This window comes from Stegodyphus dumicola, chromosome 9 (genome assembly GCF_044657685.1).
Source record: "Stegodyphus dumicola isolate Sdum_Otavi_A_Nest chromosome 9, ASM4465768v1".
Classification (NCBI taxonomy): Eukaryota; Metazoa; Arthropoda; class Arachnida; order Araneae; family Eresidae; genus Stegodyphus; species Stegodyphus dumicola.
Genome location: NC_140776.1, coordinates 104510814 through 104537938, shown reverse-complemented (window position 1 = coordinate 104537938; position 27125 = coordinate 104510814). Strand labels below are relative to the sequence as shown.

General features: G+C 33.9%; 1 protein-coding gene across 1 annotated transcript in view; it reads left to right on the top strand.

Annotated features, from left to right (window-relative positions):
- The first annotated feature begins 17817 nt into the window (after window positions 1-17817).
- Window positions 17818-27125, top strand: part of LOC118202495 (uncharacterized) — a 32434-nt gene continuing 23126 nt past the window's right edge. Inside the window, exon 1 of the mRNA XM_035374678.2 lies at window positions 17818-17972. The gene's annotated coding sequence lies outside the window, so the exon portion shown is untranslated. The remainder of the gene's footprint in view (window positions 17973-27125) is intronic.

The following is a 27125-nucleotide window of genomic DNA, read 5'->3' as shown; positions in this document are numbered from 1 at the left end:
TTACGCATTTCTTGTTCAATTCATTTTTAGACCATTAGATGAGTAACTACATAGAAGCCAATGACTCAGAACTATTTAACAAATAATTCAGTCTTATTATTTGTTAAATAATTCAGTCTATTTGCCTAAACTATTTGCCTAAGGGAAGAAATGTTTTCATGGAGGGGCTTTCTGAGGGAAATTGGGTCGTATCTACTTTACACATGAGGGAAAAAAAGACTTCTTTATGGAAATCAGCCTGTTGGCGGTAAACGATGGCTGAGGAAGAAAAGTTGTTGAAAGTTTTTAATTGCTTCCTGTGTTTGATTCTCGAGAACAGAAAGATTTGAATACTTAGATGTTTGTTCTCGTAAGAAACCAGTTTTTCTAAAAATATTTCAGGTATTTCTCTTATAGAAATTGAAATTTTGAAAACAAACTCTATAGCAGTTTTCGAGTTTCTTCACGAGATACGAATGGAGAAGTACTTATTTTGATTTATTTACTATATAACAAAGATTGTACAAAAAAGGTTCCTTTAGAGTATTTTCCTCAAATATTGATTCTAAACGTACGCATCCAGTTATAAAATGTCTAAAAAAGTAAGCAGTTTTGTAGAAACAACTTCTGCCCATTGATTGTGAGGATTGTGTAAGTAACAAAATATAACATTTTATAAAGCCTACGTTGAGTAAAATATCCAGTAATATTCAATATATTTTAATAAATTAAATAAAACATTCAGTACCTTTACTGTAAAATTTTCAAAATTAAAATACTTCTTTCGACTACTCACTTAGTAGATTATGGTACTGATTTAGACCCCAAAGTCTAAAGAACTCTTTAGTTAAAAAGTTCTTTATTTACAAGTAAAACAAAGAACACATATAAAATCAGTTATCTTCCAAGACTTAGAACACCACCCTGAGCAAAAACGCGGTAACATTTTTTCTCAGAATTCCAGCCACAAATGCTCTCCTGTTTTCACAAATGGACATTTAAATGCAATTCTACTCTTGTGGGTTGTTAGATTTAAGAACTGTTTCCGATTACCATCGTTAATTAAAATTATAATAATCTCTTGCTGTTTTCTAAAATATATTTAGGCTTTCAAAGATTACACAGACTGCACATCCCCCTATTTTTCTTGCCTCAGGAAAATTCCTATCTAAATAATAACAATATATTATCTGTAAAAGTTTCTATGAAAAAGAGAAACATTTTTAGAGGAGTATGAATGAAGTCGTTTTTTACGCTTTTAAATTATAAACACTTGTTACGATAAGAACTTTGACCATATTATTCCTTATATTCGGTCCACCACCACGTTTAAAATATATTTTTAGATGTTAAAAATGTCAGTAATCGAAACATTTCGAATGATATTCTATTCTTCCAAATATTAATCTTTTTGATAAAACCTTCAATTTTGTCATTCGAAGTAAATATATTGCTATTTTTTTTCCTTGAAGAGACCAGTTGAGATCGCTTAACTATTCAAAAATATCTGAAATATCAAACTAACTAAAAATACCTCAAAATATCATGATAAAATATCTAAAAAATATATCAAGTTATTCACAGCTTTGATAGTCATTAGTCGTTTTGAAAAAGAGCAGAAAGCACGGTCAAGAAGTGACCAAGAAACGGTCAAGAACGTGTCATAGCATACTGGAGCAAGTGTCTATCTAAACCGGAGAGGAATCACTGTATCAACATGAAAAAGTTACTCGCCATAATTAAAGACGTAAAACATTTCCATCATTACCTCTACAGCAATATTCCTGCTACGCACAGATCACGCATCGCTGACTTGGTTGTTAAATTTAAAGAATCCGGGAGGCCAAACAGCCAAATGGATACAGAGACTCTAGGAATATGACATCACTATCCGTCATCGGAATGGATCATCACATGGAAACGCAGATGCCCAGTCTAGGAAAACCTGCTCAGAAAGTGCCAAAAATGTTACAGGTTCAAACTGAAATACCAGCTGGTTAATCAGGTCGAACGTGAAGTCATGACTTTAGCATCGTCTGACTTAAACCTATGGAGTGACGAAGAAGTCAGGAAAGATAGCTGGAAGATGGCGTCATTAAGCCCATAAATGTAATTATTATTTTAGTATTGCATTTCGTCTTCAAATAGGAAACCTAATAATAGGAAACCTTTCAAATAGAAATCTTACCTGGCAGGATATTTCGATCTGCAGTCCTACGACAAAACAATATTAGCCTCTCTGGGACTCACTTCATATCCGAAACGGGATCTTGTATCGGAAGTTGAAATTGGATGATAGAGGTCTTTCCAATAGCAGCTAATACTTCCAAGATACCGGACGTCCTTAAAGAGTTACACAGCAGTCCGATAGGAGGCAGCTTCAAAAAAAAAAAAAAAAAAAAAATGAAAACCTTGTATAGAGTTCGACAGCGTTTCTACTGGAGTAAAGCAAGGGCTGACGTGTAAAAGTAGTGTAAATCTTACGCTGCCTGTGCCGGCCGTAAAAGACCGAAGAAACGCAGCCGAGAGAAGCTGCAATGTTACAATGTAACAACAACAACAACAAATTTTGGGCTTCCTTGCTCCGCCAACTTAATCGCACTACAAGTCCCCCCACTCCTCAGAACCAGGCGCGGAAGTTCAACCTCCGCTCTGGCCCCTCAGAGAGAGAGGTGCGTCGACCAGGATAAGTCTCCCAGACGGCCCTGGTCGTTAATTTGCTACCTATCAGTCGCTCGGGCTGCCCGTCGCAGCGGGACATTACGCAGGGTACCCGGGGACGCTACCCCCGGGCTATTAGTACCACGCCGCGCTAGGACATGCCAGACAACCAGGCCGGCCAATGAGTGACCTTTCCGGAGCCTTCAGAACCACCAAGTTCATAAATTTTATACCCCCGTGGCCGAGACTGCCTAGGTATAGATCATAGACAGTAGCTTCGCAGAATTCTCTACGTCGACCCCCCCGGGGGGATGAAATGCTAGAATAGCCTCCTTATCTGAGATAGGATGCGCTTCAGACCACTTTGTAAAGTAATTAGGGACAAATAGAATGTATTTGTTGCAATCAACAGTTCGTGCCAAAGGTTCCAGGATCTCAAAGACGATGCGTTCTAAACGAGCTCCTACATCGTTACAATTTTCATAACGAAAAGATCATGCTTTGTATCTGGTGGGAATGCCGCGGTATTATCCCCTAAAGAGTATCTGGAAAAATTAAAAAACTCTACAGTAAGATGTATAGCGAAATGTTAGTCCCCGCTGACACTGCTATCAAGGAAAAACGTCGAAATGAGTTCCAACGCAAAAAATGTAATATTCCATCACGAACTTACGCTTGGAAGATGTGTGTTATCCTACACTGCCTGGCTCTCCTAGTACCATTCAACCCTGATTTCGTCGGATATAATCGAAACATTATTCACATCTTCGGAAAGCTCTGTGAAGCATGCAGTTCGTTTTTGCGATCTGTTGAGATATAAATATGAAACTTGATAGTTAAGGTTGTTAAAATATGCAATGGCTAGCTGTGTGCTTTTGCTAATTAAATGCTACTGTTAATAGTATTATTGTTAATTGATATTGCAAAATAATTTAATATTCATAACATTGTACACTAATTTAAAATACTATTATTGATTACTGAATCATAAAATAAAAATATATAAAGAATTAAAATATGCATTTGATAACCCTTTACTTCGTAGAGTAAAAATTTGGGCTTCGAGGTACACGTGTTCGAGGGGAGGACTATGCGCGTTCAAAATTTGGTGCCTTTAGGTGCCGCCGGTTTTCCATAATGCGAGTATGATACAGACATACGTACGCACGTACATACATACTCATTATTTTTTTAATGATAGAAATAGCGTTTAGAGAGAGAGAGAATACTGGACATTATAGTTTATATTACTTTATTGTGTAACATAGTGTAGCATCCTTAATTAAATGCTATAAGGCGTAGCATATTTTCTCTGCATACTTTAAGCTGTCTGCATGCAGATGAAGTGATGATGCACGGAGTTTACTTTTTACTTTGGCTCATTTCACAATTTTCCCTTGGATTCGCAATTCGACCTCTTTCTTCTAACCACAAAATTCTCGGTAAAAAGAAAGACAGTCTAACCTCATCACACCCGTAACCCATTTTGCGATTTCGAGCACACAAAGAACGAACTCCACGAGCACTTTTGCGAGAATGAATTCGTCTCAGAAACTCTGTAAAAGGAGACGTAACGAGAGTCGTCTCTTAGCCGCGTTTTGCAAAAATTGGGGAAGTACCGACGCCATTTTATGTTTTTGTGGGGGCAATAAAGAGTGGCAATGACACAGTATCGTCCATGAATGGAGCTCCAAAAGAACACTTTGCGGATGTTACCATTTCCATATTTTCAAGGTCGGAAGCTTAAGGCGAAATTAATTGGTAAAAAACAGTTCTAAAAACTTTATTATTTACTCCATGCTGTTTTGCTGAAGGTTTAAGCGAAATCATAATTTTACCATGAGAGTGAATTGACATTTTTATAGTTACAGCAGCCAAATCCCTCTGTAGAAAACATGGTTAGTAACGGCCTTCCAGTATAATCAAAGAACTGTCAGTTTCCTATTTACTTAATGTTATTTTATATGGCCATAATAAACCTCCAAACCTATGAAAATGGGATATAACGAGCTCCTGGATATAACAACCAAAATGTTGGGTTACTTTTCGATTTCTTATACGCTTATTCGGCTGTCGACCCCTTGAACATCATCGCCCCTCTTTAACATGTCATCGATCTCCATGGTATCAATACTAACTCCTTTGAGTCCCCTATTCTAAACAAAGGTTTTCGAAGCAGGTGTGACATTTAGTTCTTAGTAAACTCCGACATACAGATTTTATGAAATCGCATTGAGTCATGAAAATAATAATTCACAGCTAGAAAAGTTTATTTTAGAGGAACATATATATATTTTGAAGAAAGCAACCGAAGAATGGTTTTTATGCTAAATAATTGAGCGTTTAAAATTGTTAACGTACGATGAAACAGGGAAAGAAAAACAACTACAAATAATAGTAATATTAATAATAACTGCACGTAATAACTTGTAATTAACTCTTTAACTTGATCTTGAAAAAAATTAGAGTTATTATTCACTTTTTTTTTCCGGTGGACGCTACAATGCTAATCAATACTTTTGTGATTCGTCAATCGTTTTTAGGAGATAATTCCTTTTTCTTTTGAGATCAGATATAACGAACCAGCTTTTGGTTCCATAAAATTTGTTATGTCAGTGTTAGACTGCATCATTCGAGATATAAATGCTCCAATTTCAATTTTAACCAAAATATTCGCTTTTATTGGGTGGCTACAGAAACACTATGAGCTGAATTATTCAGATTGCAACAAGGCACATGAGGTGGGTACTGTTTTGAATGTAGCAAAACATGTAAAGGTTATCCACGGAGGGATGCCTTCGTGGAAGACTTGCTAAGGAAAACTGGCTTGCATTTATGTTATACATGAGGAAAAACAAGAATAATTCTATTCAGCCAGTCCGGCTGGGAAGTTCGAGTAGAATATCAGACAGGAAAAGAAAGATGCTGAAATGTAATCCGGACCGAATTATCCCCTGGCATGTTTGCCTTTTTTCAAGGAGAAAACGTTTTCTTCATATTTCACAAGCATAGTATCAACTACAGAAATATCTTCAGCGGAATTTAAATAATATGTGCAGTTGCAGTATTAGTTGTTGCAGTTATTGTTGCATAGCTGTTGTTGTTGTAGTTGCTGTTGCAGTCACTGTGTTGTTGTCGCAGCTGCAGTCGCTACCGCAGTACCATGAACAAATGATCTACACAGAAAATGTCTCGGAGGAGGAACGGTGTCTTGTGTTACGAACTCAAATCGGCAACCTAATTATTTTCAGAGGTATTATAGGGCCTAACCTTCATTAACAAATCCCGGCAGCAAATGTCTTCCAAAACCATGATTTCAGCTTGGAAGAAAGTTATGGCCAGTGCATTGCAGGCAGGGACATCAAGTGCTTTGGCAGTTCGGACTATTGTGTTATCCACGATATTGTGTATAAGCAAAACAATGAGCTAGGAAGTTAGCAATGAAAACATGCAAGAGTTACTAGAGGACCATAAAAATGAACTCAATAAGAAATAATTACAGCTTCAGAAGCAGCAACAAAAGACGATTGTAGAAGAAAAATCTTCAGAAGCATCCTAACCATTTGCCAGTTACGCCGTCTGTTTTATACACTTTCCTTTGTACAGATACAAATTAAGTCAAATTTTCGTGTATTCTACCTGTTTAATACTGTGATTTTTTTACTTCCTTGTATGAAGTAAAGGTGTAGAGTCGTTAGATGTTTTTGATGCGGGAAGACGTAAAAAATGAGCAGTAGCTTCACCGGGACTCGAACCTGAATCTCTCGAATGCGCGCCTAGTGTGCTACCGTTACACCACGAAGGCATGCTAAAAGGAGGGAGAAAATACCTTATAAAGGAAGTAGTGCAATTGCAAAAAATTTCGGGTATCATATTTCAGCGATAATATCCATTTTGACCGTTGTTGAATTCATTTGAAAGATTCTTTTGCCAGACATCTGTAAGTACGGACAGAATAAAAGAATTTTTTTTCCAAAACGGATTGTAAAATTGACTTAAAGTCGATTAAGAAGGGATATTTTCGTGACGTGTATGTATCTCGCGTAACTCAAAAACAATTAGCCGTAGAAACTGAAATGTTGTATATGGGACTGCTATAATGTCTGTGCACATTCCTTTTTGATTGCTATCGGCCATACCGTGTGTGTGTGTGTGTGTGTGCGTGTGTGTATGTGTCTGTGTGTAAAATTTAAAAAAATATATTTAACTCCAGATTATGCTTTCAATTAGCTCTTAATTCCTCTTTTTAATTTAAAACCGAGTCAGATCTGGAAATTAATTCTGTAGCCATCCGCACGGCGCATAATTTCTCGGCCAATCAGATTAAGCAAAACTTCTAGTGTAAATAGCTACTAACTGCGTAGTCTCTCTCTTTTTCTTTTGCCACTTCGCTTTCCAGCTATCAAAGTGTCGCGTAGCCTCTGCTAGCTATTCTGCATTATTTGAGATGTAATGGCATATCTAAAATTGTGGGGTGCATTTAGCATCCCTAGTCTTCTACCAGTTATGAAGCTATGTGCTAAGGAATTCGTCATCCATAAATAAATTATGTTTAACTATCAAGCTGGTCGTGTTTCTTACAAAATTTTAGTCTGTCATTCCACTAAGAGGCAATATCCAGTCATCTATGCAGCAGTCTTTCCGGCCATGACTAAAAGTGAATTGGCTTTATCTTCCGCCAAAATAACAATATGAGATATGCAGGGTGATTCTAAATTGTTTTTACAAATTAGGAGGGGTGATAGTACTCATCCAGATGAGCACTAAATACCATACAACATAGGGTCGCATTCCACTATAAGAGACAGAAAAGACCAAAAGCTGCGCAATCAGTTTAGTGAAAAACTCACAAAGAGTGCACAAAACGGATAAAACAGAAAACTGAGCGTTCGAGTGTTAGTTCGAGCTCAGATTTTGATGGCAAATACTCAAATGCACATCTTCTGTTCGCAAGGTCTCAAATTCGCAAATGATTGCAACAAGTTATATAATCAAGTGCTGAATAGTATCAACTAACTCCAACTCAAGGTAGGGTTTGGTACTATCAAGGTAGCAATTCTTTCCCCCTTCGTCGTCCTTCTGGACTTATTGTTAGCCCACCAGCGGCCGAGCGGTAAAGTCGCTGAACACTGGTAGTTCGGTCCGTGGTTCGAATCCCGCGAACGGGCTGGCTGCATGGGTGTTTTCGTGGTTTTCCCCATGTGTAACGTGTATACGAGCCAGTTTCCCTTAGAAAGTCCTCCACGAAGGCATCCCTCCCCTCAGGCAGATAGCCCTAGTGTTCTTTGCCATAATTAAATACACCACACCACACCACTGGACTTATTGTTCTACGCTCATTCTACTTGAAGTGCCTTTCTATGGGACGAAGTTTTGACAACCGAAACACAGTATGAATTTTTCATTCTAATCTCGGCGTACAGCAGAAGTTGGTGTCAGTTGATAATATTGAACCCTTGATTTAGATAATTAACTTGTTGCAGTCGTTTGTGAAGTTGAGACCTTGCGAACTGAAGAAGTGCATTTGAGTGTTTGCCATCAAAGTCTGAGCTCGAAGTAACACTCGAACGCCAAGTTTTCTGTTCTACGACTAATCGTTTTTGCATTACATACACATGTCTACACGATACGAAAAAAACAATTTTGAATCCATTTTACAATCCGTTTCGGAATAAAGAATACTTTATTCTGCTCGTATGTACACACGTCACATTAAAAAAATAGTCAAAATGGATAATGGATTGGGGAACGGTCAAAAGGCATATTTCCATTGAAATATGATACCGAACTTTCGCAGTTACAATACTTCCTTTTCTTCGTACAAGAAACTAAAAATGGATCATCTCACAAAATAGTACAAAACTTGATTGACGAATCACACAGGAAGAGTAGTTAGTATTGTCATATCTTCCAACAGAATGTTAACAGTAACTGTAATTTTAAAGAAGGTGTTAAAAGAGTTATGTAAGTTAATGTGTAATGTATTATGTTACATCTATAATTACGCGCAATTACTAAATAGCTTGTTCATTACTTTTCTGTTAATAATTTTATGCGAAAAATAAAATGCAAAAATTAAAAAATTACTTATAAAAGTGATGATTTAGACCCGTCTTCCTAATGATAGTTTCCATCTACAATACGCATTTACACTTGTGAATAAACATCGAACGTGAACAGACTGCCGTCTGATAGCTAGATTGAAGAACTCGAATGGAATCAAAGAAAGATTCAAGTTCTTTGTCTTAACAGATCAGTGGTACTTTGGCTCAGTGCATGATGTTATTAGAATCACTTAAGATATGGTTATTGTGTGTCCCACTTCAGTTCTCATTCTGTGGTAAGACAAAAATGCACGAAACATCTTCATTAAAAATTGTATAATACAAGAAACCTGAAACACGGAATACGGTTAAAAATAGTTTAAAAAAAAATTGCAATTAAAATTAGTTTTTACACAAAAACAAGCAATCCAGTCTACGTGCGGGAAAACAAAACTTTCAGTGCATCAAAATTTAAAGGTAACTTTTGGTCCTACTGGGCAGAGCGAAAATAAAGTTGGTGCACCAGCTTACTTAATTCACTATGTTGATAATTCTACATCTACTGCATGCAGATTAACTAAAGGCATGAAAACTTTAACCAGGACATAAGAACAACGTAATTCAGTCGCTTTTAAATCAAAATATGCACAATTTATCATTATATAAAAATAAATAACAAAGCTCATCGATCCGCGTAACACCATGGGTGTATATACAGGGTGATTCTAAATTGTTTTTACAAATTAAGAGGGGTGATAGTACTCATCCAGATAAGCAATAATTACCATAGAACATAGCGTCGCATTCCATTCTGAGAGGCAGAAAAGAGGCACATTAGAATTCCAACCTGAACTTACAAACAGTGTTGGGAGAGCGAGTAAATGAGACTAAAAAGAGCGCAGTGAGTTTAGTGAAACACTGATAGAGAGTGCACGAAATGGATAAGCTATAAAAATTATTAACAGAAAAGTAACGAACAAACTATTTAGTAATTGCGCGTAATTATAAATGTAACATAATACATTACACATTAACTTACATAACTCTTTTAACACATTCTTTAAAATTACAGTTACTGTTAACATTCTGTTGGAAGATATGACAATACTAACTACTCTTCCTGTGTGATTCGTCAATCAAGTTTTGTACTATTTGAGATGATCCGTTTTTAGTTTCTTGTACGAAAAGGAAGTATTGTAACTGCGAAAGTTCGGTATCATATTTCAATGGAAATATGCCTTTTGACCGGCATATTTCCGGTTATAAAATTATATATATATATATAATTTTAAATTAAACATAATTTAAGAAAAATGATTACCAATCTAATGCAGTAATACTGAAGACAGAAACTGAAAAAAGATAAGTAGAAAAATTGAAATCAAAACCATTATTTAGCAAAATCAAAACTATATGTATGTAGATTTTCGGCGCCTGAGTACTCTAAGTACGCCCCATCCGCAAATTATCTATATACTAATAGAAACTTCCATCGTTTCTCTGTAACTTTGTTTTGTTTTATTTATCGAAGTATGGCACAGCATAAGAGAAATGCCTTCGTGGATGATTTTCTAAGGAAATTTATGCTATACATGAGCAGGGTCGACCCTAGCAGGGGCAACAGAGTGCACGGCATGTGGGCGGTCAAATTTAAGGACGGCGAAATGATTATCAAATATATTATATTTCTGTAAAAAAGGGCTGCCAATTTTAATTTGCATGTGGGCGGCTAACGATCTAGGATCGGTACTGCACATGGGGAAAACCATGAAAGTGCCTTTGCAGCCAGCCCATTATCTTGGAACCGAACTCAGGTCGAATTACCAGAGTTAAGCGACTCGGTCGCGGATCAGCTTTCCGAAACTGAAACTCGGGATCAAGACTATGGCAGTGAAGCCGACTTATTCGAAGCCTTCATAGTCTCTTTAGTGGCATGGATGCTGAAAGCTAGTTTAGTAGTTGTAGCATCGCAGTTATGGCAAGAAGACAAAGACTCAAAGACAAGAATATTAATTTCAAATGTTATGATTTTTTTTCATAATATTGATGTAATTTATTTGGTTACAGCAGGTCCGAAAAGGATTGATTTGTATTTATTTATTTATTTATTTTTTAGAATAAGAGCGAAATTTCCATTTTTTTATACGAATATGATATATTTTTGTTTATAAAGAATTATTGCATTTCCTCAACGCCTGCCGTCGTGGTGTAAGTTTTTAGAACGCCCAGCTCGTAAAAGGAAAATCGCTTCCAGGTGGCAACATATAGTCGATTCTCTGTTTTCGCTGCTTCGAAAAACCTTACAGGTTCTTCTACCTGCCATTAGATAATATTCAATTCAGTTAAAGTTCTGTTTTATTTGCAATTATCTGTAACTAAATATCTATTAGCGAAATAATTTTGTTTTTATTTCGTATTCTGTTTTGAAACCTGCTTGTTTTGAAAAACGTTATTCAAAATGTTTTTCGTAAATATCTATCTATCTATCTATTTATATATTAGATATATATAAATATAGATTTAGATATAGATATAAAATTAGATAGACCTTCAAGTTTACGAGACAGCAACTTTTTTAATTGTTAGTTTGCCTACACTTAAGTATTTCATAGTTTATACGAATAACGTTTACGGCGATTTTATGTTCAGAACAGTTTTCTTTTCATTTACTACATTTTTATAATTTATATGTTTTAATTTTATTTTGTTTATTTTAATTTTAAAAAGATTTTAAAAAATTTTTTACTGTTATTTTGATTCAAAAAGGGAGGATAACATATCAGGGAAGCTCTTCAACAATGTAACTAACTGAGAAATAATTTTTCAAAAAGGAAATAAATCGACAACGCTTTAGAGGTTCACAGTGTCCAGATAGAGGAAGCATATTACTCAGCCCTCATTAATCAACTAGGTTTAATGTTTTAAATGCTTGCCACTTGACAAGTTCTGTTTGACACATTAATTTTAATGATTACACCACTGTTTTCACAAGTTTTATCCTTTCATACAAAAAGCTTAGATTGCCATCTTTGACTAATCTAAATTTTTATTTTTACTTTTAAGAAAACTTAAACTTTCCACACTCCACACCTTTTTCCTCAGAGAGGATAATACAAAAATTTTCTCTTTCTTTTGAATTCAGTCTACTCTGTCTCTTTTCTGCCTACGCTTGCTGGCTAAAGGACGTCTCTTATTTGGCTGCTTCTATTAAAACTATAATGCGGTATCTTCAAAACTGTGGAGGGCAGATTGCCCCCATTATGATGTGCCATGCCATAGAGTTATCAACAAGTAATAAAGATAGGTTTAGATTAGCAAGTGATTTTGTAATTCTTCAAAAGTTCCCGGCATTTTTTACTACGCAATCAAAATTTCAGTGACCTTCTAGCTTCAATCTACTCGCGACTGCAAAAATGATAACGTCTTCTTTAGCCACGCACTCATCTCTATATCAACTTACTGCATGGTACAGAATTCTTTCGTCACATACGTATAACAAGAAATTCAATATTTCCTTAGATATCATTTAGTTAAAGTTACGTTTTTCATGCAGTTTGGCATGGGTTCAACTAATTTTTTGGAGCAAGAATTTTCCATTCCTGCGAAAGAGATGCTTTTATTAGAGCTTTAGAAGAAGTATCATGGTTCCTTATTCTTTCTCCCTACTTACTGCACACACATTCCATAGGGTTTAACTGCTGAAAATGTGGATAAATTTTGACAATTTCAAGACAGTTGTATAATAACCACAAGCGAACATACAGGGCTACATGTTTAGAATCATTATCCTGATAGAACTTGAATTTGTTTTGCACTCGAGTTTTCCTTGGATATGCTTTGAGGTTTCGGTTAAGAATATTTACATATTTATACTAATCCATATGTTTTTCGATAAACACTAAATTTCTTATCCAAAGGCAGAGAAACGTCCCCAAACCATTATGCCTTTGACCCTGTGCATAATTTTAGGCAACAGGATTATTTGAATTCAGCTCTTAATTAGGCCACATACTGGTTCGTCTACAGTAACCATGCTTCATAACAAATCCCAGTTTTGTTCCATTTATCGCCTGCTAAATAACTTTCATACAGGTTTCTATATACACTCATGTCAAGGATAATTCGGAGTCATGCTGAAATTGAACTCTAAAATAAATATATCACCTGTAAAATCACTACACACATCTTCAAGAATCATATGCAAATTTCAGAAAGTAACCAAATGACACCGATGGTACTTCGACGAGAGTGTACGAGAATGATATATAAGGAATACAGGCAAAGAAGTAAAATTGTTCGCAGGCGCTTTATAAGCATTTCAGTACAATAACCGAATAGTTATGACACAAAGGACGCATTTGGATGATTTTTTACGTGGTAGAATTATCGGCCGTCTGGAATGTGGGCGTACCCAACTGGAAGTATCAGACGAACTTGGAATTGCGCCGAGTGTCATCTCCAGGCTTTGGCAACGATTCCAAGATGATGGTAATGTGAGTAGACGTTACAGCACAGGTCGCCCCAGAGTTACAACGCCGAATGAGGACCGGTGTTTGGCAGTTACTGCCGAAAGAAACAGGCGGAGCACAGCCTCAGACCTGTCTCGTCAGCTCTCTTCAGCCACTGGTACGACAATTTCAAGGCAGACCGTGTACAGACGCTTAGGGCAGATTGGTCTATATGCTCGTAGACCTGTCAGATGCGTTACACTTACTGCAACTCACTGTCGCCTGCGGTTAGCCTGGAGTAGAGAGCATGCATTGTGGACACCGCAACAGTGGGCTTGTCTGATGTTTTCCGACGAGTCCAGGTATAGCTTGCAGTCTGATTCTCGCCGGACTTTCATATGGAGAGCTCCAGGTACCCGTTACCACCAAGAAAACATCATTGAACGACACCGTTACGGTGGTGCAGGAGTGCTCGTTTGGGGTGGAATTATTTTGGGTTCCAGAACTGACCTGCATGTTCAAACTGGAACCATGACAAGCCAAATCTATCTGGACGTTATTCTGGAACAACATGTACGTTTGTTTCGGGGCGCCATGAGCGCACAATTTGTGTTTATAGATGACAACGCCCGTCCTCATCGTCCAAACATTGTAAGCGAATGCCTTCAATCGGAGGATATCACCCGTATGGACTGGCCAGCATTCTCACCGGACTTGAATCCAGTAGAGCACGTGTGGGACATGCTTGGCCGACGAGTTGCAGCCCGTCAACCTCCTCCTACATGTCTACCGGAACTTCAGAGGGCATTGCTTTTTGAGTGGTGTAATATCCCCCAAATATCAGATCGATAATTTGATACTCATCAAGCCTAGGCGTTGTACGAACTGTATTGCATCGTCTGGGAGACATACAATGTATTAACAATTATACCAACCATGTAATATTGGTTTTTTGTAAATAGGTTTTTTTTTGTAGTTTGCTCCAGGGAGGAAAAAATCGCTAATTTTTTAATAATATCAAACATATAGCATCTTTTTTTGCTCTTTACCTTTTGTTTAATAAATAAGCTTTACAAATAAGTCAAATTTGTTTTGCTTCTAACTTTTCCTTTGCCTGATTTTGCATTATCCTTGATTTATGGACATTAGTGTATTATTCTACATTGAGCCACATGCCTTGGGTTTTTCATCGTTTTTTAGTTTTTTTAAGTTGTAAATCTTCATTTATTATTTTATTCATTATTGCTAAGGATGTATTTAAAGGCTTTGCAATTGATTTCTGTGTAGGCAAATTTTTATCTTTTTTACCAACGATTTAACTATAGAAACATTAGAAATAGTATATACCGTTTTACGGGTATTCGTTTCGAGTCTTCTTTCAATGTAGAAGTAGACGATTCATCAATTTCGATGAATAATGTTGCTTATGTTGTACTTAGAAATTTTAATACCATGTATTTCACATCGTTATTGAATTATAGAATAGGAATATCTCTTCAGAAAGATCTTTATCCTTCAATACACAGCTTCTTTACATGCGACATTTAAAAAGAAGAATAAATGTTGCAGACGATATTTCTCATTTCAAACAATATGCTATTTCCAGAAATTTGTGTTCCAAAACATTTGCTTTTTTAAAATTCTTTATCGAAATTATTTTAAAAATGTGTAAACACACTTCGTATTGAATTTCGGATGGAATTTGCTGTTAATTAGTAATGTCTTGCTATATTCACTTCAGATTTGTAAACATTAACATTTTTACTAAACAAGAAATAATTTACAAAAGCACGAAATAAATCTTGCAATGTATTTTCATTTAAAAGAAAACCAACCCCCCCCCAAAAAAATTATAGCAAGGAACATTATCTTCAAAATATTTCAACAAAATTTGGAGTCTAAGAATTTATTATGGTAGCTGTTGATAAAGACTTTTCAACTGATTATTTCATTACAAAGAATATTCTGATGATATTTATTTTACAGCAAGCAAGGCTTAGAAAAAATTAGTATATTGGAAACAAATTTGAAGCCTGTGTTTCACAAAATACAGGTGCCCGAAAACAATTGTGAGTCATTTTAATTAGGAATCCCGGACTACATCTGAGCTGATCGCGGGGGTTGGTCAAGTAATCCTATTTAAAGATCAAAATTCCGCAATGATTAATTTTTTTGCATTATTTGTGTTTTATTGTTCAACTTGCATTATTAATTGTAACATCAGCTATAATAATTTGATTCTTCTCGTCTTCTTCAACAGTCCAATCAGATCCTAGCTTATTCATCAGTCAGACCCGCTTCTCCGATTTCAGGCTTCAAGGCCCCCTTTCTTTCTTCTTGCCTCCATTTCTCCTTAGGCCCACCAGCGGCCGAGCGGTAAAGTCGCTGAACACTGGTAGTTCGGTCCGAGGTTCGAATCCCGCGAACGGGCTGGCTGCATGGGCGTTTTCGTGGTTTTCCCCATGTGTAACGTGTATACGAGCCAGTTTCCCTTAGAAAGTCCTCCACGAAGGCATCCCTACCCTTAGGCAGATAGCCCTCGAGGCTTTGCCATAATCACACACACACCATTTCTCCTTAGAGAGATTACCATGCCAGGAAACTCTTATCTGCATGCACCTTTTAGGCTTCATTCTCACTGAGCCGGCAGAATTACACTTTTGTGTAATAGTTCCGGCGATATGTTTATAAGTTGAAATTGAGTGATTAATTTGAACTTTAACAAGGCTGTATAAGGAAATTTCAAGAGTAATGAATTGGATATTGAACTACAAAACATTTGAATGTTTTCAGATTTTAACTGTCGCTCAAAAGTTAATATTTTTTACGCTCTCATTTGAGTGTGCAGTCCACTGATCTACTATTGCACTCACGCCCACTAAACTACTTTTTTTTTTTTTTTTACTTATACCATATACAATTCAACAGCAAAATCCCAAAATTTTTAAAAGCAATAGGATAGAATATTTTAGAATTCCCGATACAGTATTACGTGTTGTCAGGCACTTTTCTATTTTTCTCAGTTCATATTATTCAAGTTTTCTTAGTAAGATAGGTCACCGAACTTTTGTTTTGTATCTTTTTATTAATAACGTTTTGTATGTTAACTTTATTTATTAAATATCACGTTCTTACGCTACATAAATTTCAATTCAACAGCAAAATCATAAAATATTTAAAAACAGCATATCTTTAGAATTCCCGCTAGAACATTACAGGCTGTCATATATATTTTTTATACTCACCATATTGTTTCTTTAAAAACTAGCCGCTTAAAATAGTTATCATGAAAAGAGAAAGTATATAACTATTTCAATGGATCTAACTAATATAATTTCACAAAAAATATTAAATATTTCTAATTAGACATCTCATTTTAATACATTTTTATTTAAATCAACCTAATTAACAAGTAGAAAAACTATTCTTAAGAGCTGTGTTTATTGCTTTTAAATTGCTTAGTTTATTAGTCAGTAAACTTCTAGATTAAATTTGAAAGTATCTTAGGCTTTATTCAATGGCAACATGTTGGTGCGTGGATGGTAAAAGCATTTTATTTCCAATCTCCGCAACACATTGCTTTCATAAAGCCGAGTTTTTTAATTAAAACTGAAAAATAAATATCTTACATTTTTTCGAATGGGAACAGTCTCGCGCGATGAAGATAAAAAATGTTTTATTTCTAAAAGGTTTGCCATTGCTCGCTTTCAAATCGTTGAATTTGTTAATTAGAAATTCATTAAAGATTTTCAAAATATGAAATAAATAATAAAACAAATTCCAAATTCGGGCTTCCAAGTGCCCATATTAGGGTGAAGCACTACGTTATTCAAAACTGGATGGCTCTATAGGTACCGTCGTTTTCTCAAAATGCGAGGGATATGCATACACACATGGAGATTTTTCATTATTTAATTCCTTTAAAACTAATACAGGGCGATAATATTTGGTGGCAACACTTTGAAAAGTGATTCGCCGTTTATAGTGAACCAACGCAAAATCCCAATTCCAGACTAATATCCCTTTTTGGGCTAAAAACGATCTACATTTAATAATTTTGAACATTTTATTTTCAAACATTAATCGTTAATATAATATTAATTTGTAATTGAAATAAGTATGATTTGTAAAGTATCAGTACCGTATTTTGAAAAAAAAAAAAAAAAAAAAAAAAAAAAAATCCTCTGTAAAAATTCTATGTTGCCATCTCAGATTCGTTTATGAGAAAATAATTCATGAAAATCGGATAGATAAAAAAGGTTAAAAACTAATTTCAGTGTTTAACACAAAGAAACAGAGCATTTAAGTTAAATAAAATCGCATAGTTACTATTCGAATACAGCTACTTCATTGAATATTCAATAACTTAAATTATTCTATCGAATTTCGATGGGATGCAAAATCCGCATCCTTGGAATATTTGAGTAACAAAGTATACTCATATTCACTACTCAAGTGAAACCTTTAAGTGAAAACAGTTTCGAAACATTCAATTTTCCAGTCATGGCTTTCTCCTGGCACTATGGGTAACAACAAACGAACTAAACATTGAGGGTTTTCCCACCTTCGAAAATGAGGGCGAGCGAAAAAACTATGACGTCATTCGGAGGACCCTAACGTTATTTCTTCATTCACCTTTCCGTTTCTTGTCTTCCCCCATCGCAGTGCGATGACCCGTTTTCGAAGTTTGCCTCCAAGTATATAAGAAGTTTATCTAGGCCATTCTTTAACATACACCGTTTGGCATCACATCAACAGAAATGAAAACAGATCGAAGTATTTGAATTGAAACCTGAGTTACTTTATATTCGCCCTTTGTGATTTAACATCTGTTTACCAGGTAATTTTATTTGTTTGTTTGTTTTGTATTAATGTTTATACCATCTGAACATCTCACAGTAGCATACATATAAATAATGCTTCTTTAAATTAAGTTATATAATGCCAGTTATCCGAATTATTCATATTAGAATTAAATTTCTTCTCTAGATCGAATTTTAATGTCATGAATTAATGCGAAGTGATTTTGATTATTTTAACGATATTTTCAGGTTTTTATTTTTTAATAATCCTTAATTTTAAGGATTTAAAAAATTAGAAGAAAAGGCTTAAAAATCTGTTGAGATATTTTGATATTTTAATGAATTTAATGTTTGTACGAAAACATCTTTATCGAATTCCAATACAGAATTTTTTTTTCTCCGGAAAGCTATTTTTAAATAATTTGGTAATTTTAAAAGCTGTGCTTTATAAATAAATAAATTTTGCTTAACAAAAAAACTCCGCTAAATGTCGGGCGAATTTAATTATTGGAACTATTAATGCTAAGAGATTTGCTACTCAATTTATTTGACAGTTACGTAGATTCTTTTCCTACAAACAAACGCTCGAAAAAATTTTCGAAGTGACAAATTTTATGTATTGCTCTTCCGTGGATTCGCAGTCAGGCGCGTTATCCGTTGCGCCACTGGCCCACACTTTCTTCTGTGGATATTAAGTAACAGTATTCATACCATACTGGTGATGTCTACCATGCTGACTTGCGTAAAAACTGTCTCTGCTAACTGTCACAAAGACCTGGGAAGGAACTGTTTATTAAAAATGATATTAAATATCATATAAACGCTTAAAAGATAATCTAATTCATCATTTGATGAAGATTTTCGTCTGCAAATTCGAAATCTATTAATGAAACTGAACGTAATGGATTTTTCAACTTCCCGTGGAAAGTTGCTATAAATTTCGGTTAGCACGTTTCCGCTTAATGAAGCTCCAATAATCAAAATTCCATTGCAGTTAGAAAGGAGAAAAACTATATGAAAAGATAAATTAAAAATGCTTATTTTTTTAGTAGAAATAAAATCAAAGTTTTTCTTAGACTGTTATTTTTTCCCCCGGGATTTAAAAGATATTACTATTCTTCCCCCCATATCGTATATGGTTTTGCAAAACAGATAATAAATTTTGAACAGACTCTGGTTTTTGATTAGAATTTAATACTGCACAGAAATTGTTTTTCTCCATCTTCAAAATTCTATACGATATTTTATTTATTTATTTATTTATATTTAGCGTTGATTTTTCCTCGTATACCCTTTCTTAGTGATGAAACAATGCAAAACAAAGCAGAATTTCGACTATCGCATAGGTTAAAAATGATTTTTCAAGTGGCCTTTTTTTCGTAATCTCTTTAATTCATTAAATTTTGGCAATTTTTCAAAAATCTTTCCATATATTAAATCATGCAACCAATGATAAATCTCTAAAAACAATAAATAATTTAATCTTTCGTTGTTAATGTCCATGCAATTTTAAAGGATGATGAAATCGAATGTATGAATCGAACAGAAATTTAAATAAATTGAACGTAATCTAAGACCATGGGATTGATCGGAAGATCTTGAAAGAAGAAATGATACTCCATATAGTTCTTTGTAATACTGATTAGGAGAAATAATTTTTTACCAGCTGCGATGATTTTCATTCTTTGTTTTTATTTTTTCCCCTCATAAAATAGAAAAGTATAAAACAAATTTTAAAAGTTTTTTAAATTTCACGGTTTTATTTAAGTGCATTAAACGATAATTTTTGTTATAATATTTTTAGTCATAAATTATTATCCAGTTATTTTAGAGTAGGCTCGTCAAGGTCATTCTCCCCTTCCGATTTGCCTCATAGCTATGGTAAAGACAGCTGTGGAAGAGGGTAGAATCTTCCACAGCTTTCATTTTTTTTTTTTTCTACTTTGTTTCCGCCTAGTGTGTTTTGCTTCATGTAAAGTGCACAAGTAAAGACTGGTTTAAATTATAGTCTCAATTGAAGTGAAGAAAATAACTGAGATGTGGAGCTAACGACATGTGTTAGTATCGTAAATGAGGGATAGTCATGAATACTTGAAATGTCTACTATAAAGTAAAAGACTCTAAATATTAAGGTATCAGATGCCTATACAGTGTCAAAATATATAAAAAATATAACACATTTAAAAGCTCAATATCTTTATAATGCTTTATGATCGTGAAATTTTGTATACTTATTTCGAAATTCTTGATCGTGTATTTGCTCTTCTACTTTATGTTTCAAATATTAAAATAGTTTAAATAAAATATAAATAAAGTACATTTTCTCGTCATGGACATAAAATTGTAATTAATACTTCACGCAGCATTGTGGATAAACACTTTACTATTTTTAGCTGATTTACTTTCCTTCTAAATTGAAAAAATCTTATATTAGAAAAGTGGATGAGAAAAGAAAATGTGCGCACTCAAGTGATCTTACAAAGTTTCAAACTGAAAAACCTCTTTCATTCCGTCCCCCCGCATCGTGAAGGAGCGACCAAATCTTACGGAAAGTATATACGGTGTACTTATCGCATCAGGTGAAAGCGCATTGCTTAGCATTAAATTTGGCACCATTTGTTATTAAGTTTTAGACATTATTATATTAAGACACAATAACACGCCGAATAAATACTAATTCAGAAGTCAAACAACAAAAATCAGCGTTAATTTACAAAATTTTCACAGTAAATTAAAATTTATCAAAATAAATTACAAAATTTTCACAAAATCTTCACTGTGAAAATTTTGTAAATTAACGCTGATTTTTGTTGTTTGACTTCTGAATTAGTATTATTATATTGTTTAACAATCTTTTTCCTCGAAACATTATATACAATGAAATCTTTAATTAATTTCATGAATTGAATTATGTTAACTTGCCTGCTCGTCGTTGCGCAAAGGACCATGGACAAAATCAACATGGATTCACCTCCGTTTATCTCTATTTAATATTATTTATTGTTTAATTTCGTTTAACCTTAGTCAACGAGTTTCAAAATGCATATACAACTTTAAAAGTTGGGTTTATTCTCTACTTTTTAATTCTTCCATTCTCATTCACGTGCGATTCATACCGAGGCGAGTTTCATGCATTCGCTTTGAACCGGGGGCTTATTAACCCTTTGACTGCTATGAGCGCATATATGTATCTAGCAAAAACCATCGGTGTCGCCTATGGGATCATATTTTTGTGCGTCGAAAGTTTGACTGTTTACTGCTATCTCGTGTATGTTCGGAAATGATTTCTCTCGTGTATCTCCAACACTCGCAAAAACCTCGTTCGCTAGTTTGCTTCAGCTTAGAGCAATGTCAGGCAAAGAGTTAATATCGTATAATTAAAATGATCTAATTTAATAATAATCGAACTATTTTTTCATAAAAAAATAAAAAAATTTTAATTTCGAGACTCGCAAATCTACTTTTTCTTTAAAACATAAAAATTAAAGGTAATTTCTAAAATTCTCACGTGAGAAGCATAATATTCGGTTCCTCTTCGATCAGATAGGGTTTACACAACTTGTCAAGTTTTTTTGAAGTTCTGACCTAAGGTTTCGGAGGAATCATACGTGCAAGCGGGCAAATTATAGTTTCAAGAAAAATGCTTAGCTTCGTAACCAAATTGATTACCACCAGCTCCTATAAATGCATAATATTTTCTCAATATTAATAAAGATATATATATCAGAATGCATTTAAAGTTTGTGAGCATGCGTAATTATACATTTAAACCCTATTGAGTACAAAACCACTTTAATTTTAATTAAGGCAATGAAAAGTGACGAGTCGAAATTTTCATGTAATTTCAAATTTAATTATATTTTTAAAAGTTCTGACGTCAGAAGCACAATAATTAGCCCTTTTATACAGATACTGTGTTTAGATTAGGAGTTCTCAAGCTTTTTTGCTCCATTGCCCGTTCATCATTGTTTGAAGATCATTTACCCTCTCCTTTCGAAAAGTTGAAAAATAAATATATGTATTTATCTAGATTTAAGAGAATTTTTTAAGGTATTTCATAAATTAAACAAGAAAAAGTGTAGAAAAGTTTGATAAATACCAAAACTGGAACAAAAGTAGTTATTTATATTCCTAAATTAAAATAAATACTTAACAGGTAAATTAAAGGCTGACCACATTCACCCCTAAAGCTATGAAATTTTCGCAAAAGGGAGAAGGTCCTCCCCTCCCTCTGGTTGAGAAAGAACCATGGTTTAGGTATTCAATCGAAGTTTCCTCGAAACTAATCGGCCGGTTCAGATAAATCATGAACGCAATAGGGAAAATCACGTTTTCATAAAATCGGAATTGAGAAAGAAATTAGCTTGAAATCTTCTTAAATATATTATATTTTCTTAAAATTAATAGATAACTTTGCTAAAGCTAACCTTTCCATTATTTATAAATATATATTATGTAAAATTGCATAGAGAAATATATTATGCATTTAGTTGAGGCGATTTTATCCGAGGAATTTGATGAAATGTAAAATATAAACAAAAACCATCTTTGCCCTTTAAATGGCAAATGCTTAGAACTGCTCTTTTTTCACCATGATTTGGGTTCTAGAGAGAATTTTTACGTGGGGTTTGCTTTAAAATGCTTATAAGAAATCAGATTTAAATATAAAGGAATAAAATTTCGATTTTTAAAAAAATAATCAAAGTTACCTGACTTCTTAAAATTTTCTGGCATTCATATGAGAATTTTATTAGTGCACTCACAGAATTTCCAAGAATTCTAAGAGCAATAATATAGAAATGATATACAAGACAAATTTCGTAATGAAATTTGTCAAATTTCTCTTTGACAACTTTTATTTAAAATTTGTTATCGTTAGTAACTCAGGGTTCAGACTGTTGATAAACAATACGCAAATGCTTCATTTAGACTAGAGTACGCAATATATATAGTAGAAGAAATATATTTTATAGCTTATTATTAATTCAGAAGTTTACAAAAATTACTTGTTAGGTGTTTTATTAATTATTTCAGTTAGCAACATGGTTAAAAAATAAAATGAAGATACTATTTTATAAGAAACACGTGTGTGATTTTTAAATGTCTGAATCTGTTCTGATGTATATAGTTTAATTTATGACTTAAATTATGTACCTTATACTACGCGAAAAGGCAAAATTTTTTACAATTTGATAGACCCCCCAAGGAATGACTAAGTCTCTTAGATTATGGTTTGCTGCATACAATGGAAACATCTGTTAGAATTCAATAAGACACGTGGAAAGGAAACGTCTGTTAGAATTTGGTTGCAGAAAATAACAAAGTCTTTTAGTTTCTGATAGACCGTATTGAACAAACATTTTTATTAGAATTTCATACTCGACATGTAAAGGAAACGTCTCTTAGTCATTGAACGGGCGCAGTGAATAGCAATGTCTTTCAGAATTTGTCAGTGTTCGCAAAACTGCTACATCTTGGGAATCATCTTAGCTGCTTATAACGGATTAGAATTTAATAAGTAACAAGGGAAAATTACTCTTAGAATTCGGTAGGTTGCATTAAATGACAACACAGGCAACGAGATTTGATAAATTAAATGAACTGGAAAATTTCAGAATTGACAGTTTGACAGGATAAGAAATCTCCCAACGCAACAATCCCCAGATTTAATGATAAGTGTCCTGACAGAAAACGTGTAACATGAAACAGAAATTAAAAGACTTTGATATTTGTAACGTCAAAAAGAAGTTACATTTCAATTGAACATAAGAAAAAGCTATTAACAACTGTAAATATGTGAAGTTTTACGCTACGCGCAATATCTATAATTAAGCAGCGGAAAATATTACGATTCATACATTATTTGAAGGCAGGAAGCCGCACGTGAAGTAACTTCATTTCAGTTGAAGAGTGTTACAAACCCATTAAAATCATTGCCAAAGAGGCACAATAAATTTTATCAGTAGAATGGCGAAAGCACTGGAACGAAATTGAAAATAATGTCATCAAATTACGTAAATACTTATAAAAAAACAATTATCAAAAGGAGCAGCAGCGGGGAAAAATCACATTTCTGAGAGAATAGCGATTAAGTAGAAAGTAACAAGTCATTAGAAGTGCATCGGGTTCGTTCTACATCTTCCATAACACAGAAAGGCAACAGTGCGAAATGCCTTCCTGTTGTCGGTGAAGTAATCTATTATTGCTCTATATGATTTTAATCTCCATTTTTATTTCAAAAATTAAGGCCTATTTGAATATTTAATCCCGTTTGAGGAAAAAACTCTTCGAAGATATGCAATCCGATACTGTTATTTAAAATGGATTTCCGGTGTGAAGACATAAGTAAAATGCAGTTGGCAGTTGAGAAAATAAATTAAATAAGAGTTCAGTTAAGACTTGAGGGAATGTATAACTAAGAGATTAAAAGGCATGAGCGTAAGCTATTTAACTTTCAATTTTAATCTGTCCGTTACTGATTAACAAACTAAGCGATTTAAAAGCAATAAACACATTTCGTAAGGATTTTTTTAACTTGAAACATTGTATTTTAAGTGATAGTCAGACGGATCGTCGAGGCAATTGCAAATAAAGAGATTTTAAATTACCATACTGAATTAAATTTAGAGAAACACAGTTTTTACTCTAGATAGAGTGTCCAAAGAAATTATCACGTGATGGCTACATATTTTTGTTATGGCTTTTTTATTCCCTCGAAGCAAATTACGAATGTCAACTATATTACGATCAAGAAGACATTAATAAGGAAGAATTCCTCATTAAGAGAGAAATATTTCCAGAGTTTTATTTTTGTCATTGCTAGGGAACTCGAAATAGGAATGTAGAAAGGCAGTCCTTTTGAATTTCCGCAGTTTATTTTAAAATTCAGTATTCGGAACAAAGTGATTTTCCCTATATGTGACATGTATACGAACCAGCTTCCTTTGGAAAGTCTTCCACGAAGACCCTTAGAAGCCTCCCGTTAGAAAGATAGCCCTAGTGTTCTTTGCAATAATCAACTAAACAGAAACTGAAATCAGAAGAAAATTCCAAATAGTGTAATAATAACGTGGGATTTTCTGTCTTCTTCTGTAAGTGTTGTTAGCTTCGAAAAGCGTTTGCTAAATAAAAAGTATTTTAGTAGTATTTAAAAAACCACAAATGCATATTTTGTATTAAAGAAATCTTTCTCCACTGTCTACATGACAGCAAGAGCCAAAATAAATAAATAAGAAAAAAAAAGTAGAGTTAGCAGTTCATTCATAAAATCGAGCTGAAGTTCTGTCAGACAGAATCTCAAAGAAGAATAGCTATAACAAATAAAAAAAAAAATCTGAAAGCTTTCAGATGTTATTATTAAGCCCCAAAGAGCGTTTTTTTAAGATTTTGTGCGTTACCTTTATTTATTAAATATCATGTTCTTCGCACTTAAACTACATAAAATACAATTCAACAGCAATATCACAAAATATTTAAAAACAGCAAAACAGTATATATTTAGAATTTTCGATACACAGTCTCGCGCGTTGGAGATAAAAAAAAAATCCGTACAGTGTTGTCATTGCTCGCTTTGAAATCCTTCAGTTTGTTAATGAAATTCAGTTGTTAATTCAGTTGTAAAGCTCATAAATGCTTTACAAAATATGAAATAGATAATAAAACAAATTCCAAATTTGGGCTTCCAGATGCCTATATTCGGGTGGAGACGTACGTTATTCAAAATTTGATAACGCTCCGTTAGTACCATTGGTCTAGGTACCGTTGTTTTATCATATTGCGAGAAACATGAATATTTTTGTGCAGATTCTTCATTATTTAATTTCTTTAAATATAATATAGAGCGATAATACTGGGTGGCAACAATTTGAAAAGTGATTCAGACTTTTAAACGAAATTAATAGCCCTTCTAGGCTAACGCCTTTCGGACTAAAAACATGACTTTAAAATGTTGGAATTAAACGTTTTTCTTCAAAAATTAACGACGAGTTTTAATTTATTTCCCTACATGTCATTTTGATATTTTTTATAGTTATTTGCTTATATATCAAGATGAGAGGCAAAAGTTCTGTAAGTACATATTTTTGGGAGGCAGCATTTTTCATCTGAAACATATTATAGGAGTTAATCATGTAACGTCTAGAGCAGAAAAACTAATTCAGATTTATTGAAGTATAACGATTACCTGTTTAAGAGGCTGAAAGGACTAATATTCTCCGCGAAAGGTTTAAAAAATGGGAACTGGTTTCAGGCTACAAAATAGGCATTGATACGTATTCACATCATGTATCGTGAATACAACGTTACATACGCTATCTTACACATAAAGTAAACCATATAAGGTAGCCAACCAGTAGTTTGGGATTTGATCCTAGGTCAAACTACTATTACTCAGTCATCTTATCCACTCAATCACTGGTGAGGTGAAGAAGCACGAGATGTCGAATTGTGATAAGAAATTGAACTGAGAAGATAATGTTTTTTTTTTTTTCTTTTTACACTGGACAGAGTATTCAAAGAATTTACAAAGAGACTTCAATAACTACACTTTCTGTTGCGTCTTTCTTCTTCCATTGAAATTTCTGAATCAAAAATGCAATTGACAATTAAATTATGATCACAGTGACATTAATAAGGAAGAAATCTACACCTGACAGAGCAATACAAGTTTTATTTCTGTAAGTAAGAGCATATCAACTACTATACTTCACAGAAATTCTATGAAATTTTCGTGGTATTGTATTCCATTCCTTAAAGGAATTCATTCCCTGATCAACCTTAGAAACAAACGTAATTTATCTCTCCTGAATCAGATTTGTAAGTCTGTAGTAGTGCCTTGGCATGAGAAACATCTTTAACATGAATCAGGAACAAGTGCGAGTTCTGTAAAGTCAGTTACTGCACATTATCTTCGAAGCATTCTGGCTTTTATGAAATAGCCTTGTTCATCATGATCTAAGTACTTCACTGACCGATCAAAAGTTTTAAAGACTATTTCAAATCCATAAATATAACCCATTTTTTCAAATCCCTCTGTTTTAATTATGACAATATTTGATATAATCATGTTGTCATACAAAAATTCAAGAGGACGTCTGATCTCCCACCCATTGGTACTTAACTGTGACATGACTTATATCTTCTGATTTTTTTCATACGAGAATTTTGGTCACCATGATTTTTCTTTTAATAGT